The sequence below is a fragment of the Camelus ferus genome, chromosome 24 (genome assembly GCF_009834535.1).
Source record: "Camelus ferus isolate YT-003-E chromosome 24, BCGSAC_Cfer_1.0, whole genome shotgun sequence".
NCBI lineage: Eukaryota > Metazoa > Chordata > Mammalia > Artiodactyla > Camelidae > Camelus > Camelus ferus.
In genome coordinates, this window is record NC_045719.1 from 9,288,102 (window position 1) to 9,296,575 (window position 8,474).

The window sequence follows — 8,474 nt, forward strand, 5'->3', positions numbered from 1 at the left end:
GTTTTACGTGTGTTTCTGTTTGAAGATACCTTCTTTAATATATGTTGTTAATTCATTAGCATTGAACCCACGGCCAACAGTAACTCATGCCTGGACGAAGCTTTCTCACAGTTTTCCCCGTTGGTCACATACTAGACAGCACTTCAGCGCTTGGCCTGGGGACCATCTTAAAAAGCAGAATCACCACCAACAGGCGTGAAAGTGCAAAAACAGTGTGGTACTGGAAGTACCTCGCTAAGGATACTTGTTTGCAGTGTGAGAGCTGAAGCTGGAGGACGCCTCAGCTGTCCAGACCCCCTCCCGACTCTGCAGATGCATGTGGCCACAAATGACCGTCAAAGTGCTTTTGATCTGGGGGTACAAGCAAATATTAGCAAGGACGCAAATAAATATTAGGAAGGAGGCGAATTCAGCTACAGAATCTACAAATAATGAGACTTGACTGCCCTTTATTCAGGTATGAGTATGTGCTGTGTGCTGAGGGTTCCCAAGCCTGGGCTATCTTTGAAGGGGTCCTTTTTCTGTTGTGCAGAGTCCTGCCCCATCCACTCTCACATGTATTCCTGATTAACACCCTTGAGTGGGGAAGGGCTGGCGTTATTGTCTTCCCTTTATTGATGAGGGAACCAAAAACCAGAGAGCAGATGTGACTCGAAGTCCCAGAAGAAAGTGGAGTCTGCCTTTCTGGCCACTTCCTTCCCCCTCTGCTGTGCAGGCAGGTGCAGTTACAAGACAGGACGAGTGCTTTGACCAGCAGAACTTGAATGCTGACATCAGAGTTTAATACCGCGGAAAAAGTTATCTTCCTAATAATTTCTCCTAGATTTAATTAGGCAAAGGCGGTGTAGCGCTGTGACTAAGAGCGTAAAGTTCTAGAGCCAGACTTAGGTTTGAATTTAGCTTTGCTACTCCCTACCTGCGTGGCTTTGGGCAATTTCTAAATAAAGTAAAACCTTTTCTGGTGTTTGGTTTCCTCTTTTGTAAAATAAAGATAGTATTAACACCCGGTGTGTGTGGTTAATGTGAGAATTCTGTGAGTTCATTCACATTCAGTGCTGAGAACCGTGCCTGCCTTAGACCCTCTCTGCATTAGTCATGACTATTATTTAGCTGATAGATGCTCAGGAAATGAGCGTTGAGTCGTCAACAATGGCTCTTAAATTAGGCAAATGGTAAAGTATGATTATAAGTGCACAGCCCAGAGCCAAGAGGAGATTTTGCAATTTTCCAGCCCTTTTGATCCATTTGGGTTACATAGTTCAGACCTGGAAAATCTGTTTTAGAGCTTTATTTATCCAGTTTGACTGTCAGACTTTTGTCAAGTCCCTGCCATTTTTGATGAGTGGACAGCTAATCAGATGAGCAAATATTAGCGGGCACCTGCTGGGTTTAATAGTCCCTGCCTGTGAATATTTAAATAGCAGAAGACAAGAATCTGAGAAGTCACAAGGGAGAGCATAATTAAGGCATATAAAGAACAAATTTCCATGTCACCCCAGAACCTCCATCTTTTTAGCTACTCAAGTGTATTTAAAACTGCCAGAGTTTTCCTTCCCTTCCTTCTGCCATTCAGTAACTGGTACAGGCGTTAGTCAAAGGCAGTCACGTGCCCCACAGGGATGGGGAGCAGATCATGTGGACAGTCCCCAAACTGGAGTCATCCCAGGACCTGGCAGACATCTGTCTTTCTAAGCAAGCCCCAGGCAGTCCGCCCATCTCCTTGGAAATGCCTTTCATGTCACCAGCAGAAGAGAGTCACAAAGGATGTAGCATTATTTCCATATCTATGTAATTATGATATGGTGGTGATTTCAAAGATTGATTCTTTTTTTCTCTCTGGAAGCCCCACTCTTGGGCAGTCTTGTGACTTTCTGCATTTCTTCCCTCCCTCCAGAGACCTGGGACTCACAGTTGAGTAGCACAAAATGAATCTTTTGGCCGGGGGATGCTTCAGTTAGGGACAAGGACATAGGGCAGCAGACTGTGAGAGCAACGTTAGGAAATTTCTGTTTGCTTTCTAGAAACAGACTTTGGAACTTTCCAGCCCAGGGGGAAAAGGGGGGCCAGGCAGGGCTTTCTGTTATTTGCTTATTAAAAAAAAAAATTGCAGACCTGAATTCATACTTGTCTTACTATCTTTTTTCTTTTTTTTTTTTTTGTGGGGGAAGATAATTAGGTTTGTTTATTTATGTATTAATGGAGGTACTGGGGATTGAACCCAGGACCTTGTGCATGCAAAGCACTCACTCTACCACTGAGCTACACGCTTCTCCCTGATACTTGTCTTACTGTCTAATATTAAACCCTGGCTTTGCCTAACCTGCTCGCATTCATAGCATAAGCCCCCCAGAGTTCTCTTGTTAGAAAACTCCTATTTTCTTAAGGGGAAAGGCATCTTGCCTATAAGCAAGTATTTTGTGACACGTTTCAAGTAGACCTTTTCCCCTAGATGTTTTTTTTTTTTCCTACTGTATTCACTTTTTATCAGTGAACAAGCGGTTCTTTCTTCCATGTCAGTGTTTATTCAGCCCAAGGCGTTGGTGCAAGATATGCTGCTAAATAGATCCAGTCAGATGATCCTGGCTGTGTGAGCTTATAAAAGACATCTGTTGAAGTTTAAAAATAAATAATTAAAACACATGCAGAGACAAAAACTTGGTTGCTCCTAGCAAGATTAAAATTAGTCTGCTGTTACAGAGACTCTATATTTTTCTCAAAAGAATTTATAATTTTTTTTTCAGTTCATCTAATCATAAAAATCTAGGTAGAGAAAATAACAGTTTGACTTTTTTTCTTTTAATCTCATTGTCAAGTTACACCATTGAAATAGCCTCACCTGGCACTAGGAGTCTTTTATGTGTCTGGCGAGTTGTAGGTAATTCTTGTCTGTGGCTCTTCTAAAATTACCTAAATTAGAGAGGATTCTCCCACGCAAGGACTTTCAGAAAGATGTGTTGATTCAGAGAGCTGTTTTGATAGGGGATGGGTTACTGGCATCTTGAATTGAGAAATGAGAAGAGATACAGGCAAAGACATCTTCCAGTTTTCCTTTGCAAGCCCCTCTTGCTTTTAAATCTTGTCTAAGAAAATTATTACTAATGAACATAAGTATTTATAGGGCAGGAGGCAGCTGGGAGATGAGCTCCTCCACTCCAGGGCCCTTCCCCAAGCCTTCCGGTCGGAAACGACCTCCTCCGTGGATAACCACGCTGCTGCCTTGTGTTAAGTGCCCGCAGCCAAGCAGCGTGACGTGACTATAAATCCATATTCACCAGCCTCAAACAGGCACTCGTGGTCTTGCTGCGTTTCTGCATCAATTCCCTCTCCCATTCTCCCAAAACAACCTCTGCTTCTCCTCGCTCCTCAGACCCTTCCCGAAGCCCCTTCTGCATCCTCTCTCTCAGCCCCCCGCCCCTCCACCGGGCCTCGCTTCCCCTCCACCTATCTAGAAGCAGTCTCTCCTTCAGAGATGATTTACAAAAGGAAAGGGAAGGTTGGTTTGAATGCAATGATTCCTCATCAGACTTGGTGCCTGAAAGTTCACATTTCAGGGGAAATGAGTGATTTCCTGCCTGCTGGAAAGAAGCAATTCTAGGGATTTTTTGATGTGTGGTGCAAGCAACTGGGCAAGAAGTCACTTAATCATAAGGGGTCATCTTACCAACCTTTTATCCCATTTCTTGCCCTTCCATGTGCTTTCTTCACTAATGGCTCTGTTGATCCTTTACTGTCACCTGGAATGCAAGCACGGTACACATACACACAGGCATACTTAGGTCTCTGTGTGTAATATGAATGCATCATTTTTTAGAACTCCATATTATTTTCTGGTAACAAAAAGGAATACCTGTGTGAAACATTTAGAAAAAAACAGAAATTCAAATTACCCAGAGATGACCAGTTAATGTTTTGGCATAGGGCGTGCACAGATACGGGTGGGTTAGAACCCGTCAATTAACCTTGGTTATGGTGTGTGTTCTATTCTCTCTCTTTTTTTAATACTAGAGACCAAAGTGCAGATACCGTTTTGCAAGTTTCCTTTTTTCACTAAATTATGAATCCCTCCCTTGTCATTAAATCGCATCTTGCACGTGTCTGTTGGTGGGAGCTTATTAAATTTTCTCCGTGGTGTCAGAAGTCAGTCTGCAGTAGGTTCTGGGTCGATTACAACTTCTCTGCTGATGGTCTTAACGGAGGAGGAAGGGTGGCATTTCCCTCATTTTAAAGTAGGAAAAAAAACAAGGAGTAGAAGTTAATTTCTGAATGACTGAGCCAGGGCGCGGGAAGCTGGAAATAGAAACCAGATCTCTCGTTCACTGGTGCTTGATTCACTTGATAAAACTAATCTCAAGATCATTGTTAGCCAAAATGATTTCCCCTAATCTCCTGGGAGCGTGCTTTCATATTTTTATGTTTGCTTAATGGTCATTTCAATCCCACATTTTTTTTTTTCCCCTTCCCACTTAAAAAACAAAAACTTTCCAGGCTTCGTTGGGAGACTTCCTGGATCTTTCCCCTCACGTGTCTGAAAACGGGGCCACGTAACACACACAGCCTGGGACCCACCAAGAATCCTCGGGCTCCCGATGGTCCAGCTGCAGGCCAGTTTTTTCAAAAAGCTGTTTGGAAATTCAGGGTCTGTTTTACTAACCAGATGCCTCCTTTTTTGCAATTATATTAGCTCATTCAGAATTTACTTTAAAAGACCATCAAGGTGCCATGCTCAAGAAAGACATATGGGGTAGTTTCTGTCGATTATAATTTGTACAGTGTTCAATGAGTGCTAACTGGTTTGGGGGTTTTGAGGAGCTGATGATTTGGGCTTGTTCCATCATTTGACAGGTATTTATTTTGCACCTAATATGAGTTAGTCCTGAACTTAGCCCTGAGTCACCTAGGAGAACCAGACAGGAGAATCCATCTGGACAGTGCAGGGCGTGCAATGACAGCCTCATCCAGGATGCCACGGGAGCAAGGAGGAGCTCCGTGTGCAGAGATAGGCGAGAGGGAGGTGGGAAGGGACCCCGACGCCGAAAGCTCCAGCCTATGTGTGCCCTGGGGGCCCTGTGGGTGGCTTTGCCTCCTTGGAGGGAAAGGTGTGTTTGGGGCAGGGAAGGAGATGGGCACACAGGGACTGCGTAGAAGCAACAAGACGGTTCCCATAAACACGGGAGCTGAGCTGGCAGCCCTCTGAGTGACACCTGTGGCTGTGTGGGCAGCTCCTGGTTCTGCCTCTGCTCCTTTCACACCTGTGGCCCCTCAGGGCCCCTCCAAGGCAACCCTGGGGCGTCTGATGGGACTGATGCCAGTTTGCCCTTCCAGAATTCAAGAAACAAAAAAAGCCAGGCATGGAACTGGCACAGATATTTGCCCACTCATGTTCATAGCAGCGTGATTCACAACAGCCAAAAGTTGGAAATAACCCAAGTGTCCATCAAGGGATGAAAGTCAACAAAATGTGGTCTCTACTACTATCCAGCTTTCAAAGGAAGGAAGTTCTGACTCATGCAACGTGGATGAATTATGCTAAGTGAAAAAGGACAAATACTGTGTGATTTCACTTAGATGAAGAACCTAAAATAGTGAAATCCACAGAGACAGAAAGGAAAATGGTGGTTTCCAGGGTGGTGGGTGAAGTAGAGAGTGTTTAATAAGAGCACAGAGTTTAGGTTGGAGGGTAGTGACGGTGCACAACAATGTGAGTGTATTTTCAAACTACTATATACAGAATAGATAAAACAACAAGGTCCTACTGGGAACTATATTCAATAACTTGTAATAACCTGTAATGAAAAAGGAATATGAAAAAGAATATATATACATATATATATGAATCACTATGCTGTGCAGTAGAAACTAACACAGCATTGTAAATCAACTATATTTCAATTTTAAAAAGTTATTACAAAATTTTAAAAAGCCAATGTGAATATATTTAATGCCACCAAATTTTACACTTAAAATGGTAAATTTTCTGTTACGTATGTATATTTTACAATTAAAAAAAACCTTAATAGGGAAAAAAAAAATTCCAGGGCATAGAGCAAAGCTGAGCCCCAGGACAGGGCTGACAGCTGAGCCTGGAAGAGAATCCCCCCACAGGAGCCCACGATGCCTGATCTCTACCAGGCTCTAGTCTCCTGAGGTCCTGATCTAATGATTAAACACATTAAGCCTAGAGTGTGAGGAAAACTCAGGTATTTCTAACATTAGAGGGGCCTTAGAGTTCCAAGAATGAAGTGTCCCCCGGCCCAATCCAAGGTTCCAAAGTTAATTGTTTTTAAACCCACCATTCCTGCCTGGTTGGGTAAGGAGTTCTTGTTTCTTTGGCAAAATAGCTTTCATTCGAAAATAAACTTTGAAATGGAAGCTTAAAGGCTTTCTGTCAAACCTAGCAGAAACCCTTAGAGCGTCACTTTCAAACAAACATCTGGAGAACTCATCAGAATTTGAAAGGACCCTGGGGCAGGTGTCCTGTTGCTCCGATAAGTACATGAGAGGGTTTAAAGCAGCGTGTGACCTGCAGAGCCTCTCCCAAGACTCCTTTGAAGTTTCTGCTGATTGGAGCCAGCAACTGTGTGGGGTCACGGGTGGCCAAGGGGCACGTGGCTCCTGCCTGGGCTTGGCGGTGGCCGTATGGGCAGCCAGCCCTGTGTGAGGGAGGGATCCCTGAACAGCCCTCTGCCCCTCCCAGCTCCTCTTTGGAAGACAACCCACTCCTTCCCCCATGATGTTATAAGCTGCTAGTTCTGGAAGAGATGCAAGACTGCAATCTCCTTTTCAAAGCGCCACCCCAGACTGTTCGGTATGGAAGTTGCCCTGTTCCATACCTACCACCTCCTGGCCCTGGAGCCTTGGGCAAGTTACGTACCGTGTCGGGACCTCAGTTCCTCCATCTGTGAAATGAGATTCTGAATACTACCCGCCTTACAGGGGGCTGTGAGAATTAAACGCAGCGACGTCTGTAAAGCCCTCAGAGTGCTTGGGTATAAGGTTCACAGCATGAGAGAGAAACGTAACGGGCCTGCCGGCCTTTAGGTCTGGTCTGATGGCTCCTGAGAGCCTGGGTGCTGTCTGAGGGATGTCTCAACACAGACAGGATGCACGTCCCCTTCTTCCCACACCTTCGCTTTGGCCTCTGACAGGGGGCGGTGGGGGGCTTCCCAGCTTTACACTCAGTGTTTCCAGGCTGCAGGACCACACACCCAAGGCTTCTCGGGCGGCGCGTTGATGGGCCTCGGGTCCGTTTATGCCCCTTATGCCTTTTAGTAGACTGCTGGGTTTTTATGAACCTGGGAACCTGGGCTCTTGATGATTATGAGGCATTAAATCTTGGCGCCAATTTAATAGGCCCAGCCCGGCCTCAGAGTGAGCCTCGTTTGGTCTGATGCTTGACAAGCTTCCATTTCAAAGGACGTGTCAAAATCCAGGAACTGAACCTCCCAGGCTGAGCAGGGAGAAATTTGAGGGGCTGCTTTGCATTTTAGAGAAACAGCTAAGACTGCCTTTTTAACCTGAATATGTGTTGGCTGAGAAGAAGGGCAGAGTCTGGTCTTCCCTTTGGTGGTGAGATGGTGGTGGGATACATTATCCGGAGCGCCTACCGAGGCTTTGCTAACACACGACCTGTGCAGCCGGGCGGTGCACGGTCTCTTCACCTGGATGAGTGATCTCCAAGGTCCGTCCCAGCACTGACACCCAGGAAGCCTTCCCGGATTTGTTCCTCCTCAGCCTAGCCCTGAGGTCCTCCCTCTTTGCTCCCATATGTCAGACACATCTGTCAGTGCACTCTCCTTTTTTTTTTTTACTTTTTATAATCTCTCTTAAGGTGTCTCCCCACCAGAATGTCCCTAAAGGCAGGGACTGTGCTCTGTTCATCCCTGATTTCCCAGCACCTTGTCAGGAGTATTTAATAAATGATGGGTGTGCATGTGAATGCACGAGTGAATGATAGTTTATAATTCAGGTGAGCTTTGTCCTCGGTGGCGGAGGGCAAGGTTTGTGTGTGTTGAGCCTTCCCATGGTATATATACACGCTTCTCCTCTGCCCTGAATATCTTGATTCATGCCTCCATTTCTTGCTAAAATTTTGCGAAGTCCTTCTGTTTTGCTGCTCTCTCCTTTCCTTTTGATAGAGCACAGTGTTATTATTTCTCTTGTGATCTTTAGGAATCTACCCAATTTTCAGAGCGGGCCCTCATCTCTGCTTTGGTGTTGCTTTGACTGTCATCTGTCAGCTTTTTCCAAGATTCCTGCCACTCAGTGAAACCCTAGCTGGCCTGGGCTTGACCCCATCGAGCAGAGCCAAAGGCTCCAGAGAGACTCACCAGGCACCCACCCTCTACGTGCACCCTCACCGGGACTCTGGTTCCCCACGATCCCATCAGCCTTGCCTCTCTGCCGAATGGGCACAGCTCAGAGCTCACCTGCATTCCAGGCTCTGGCCTGTGAGTATTTGACCCAAGTCTTGAAGT

General features: G+C 45.5%; 1 protein-coding gene across 2 annotated transcripts in view; it reads left to right on the top strand.

Annotated features, from left to right (window-relative positions):
- Positions 1-8,474, top strand: part of CABLES1 (Cdk5 and Abl enzyme substrate 1) — an 89,743-nt gene that overhangs the window by 16,100 nt on the left and 65,169 nt on the right. The window lies entirely within an intron of this gene.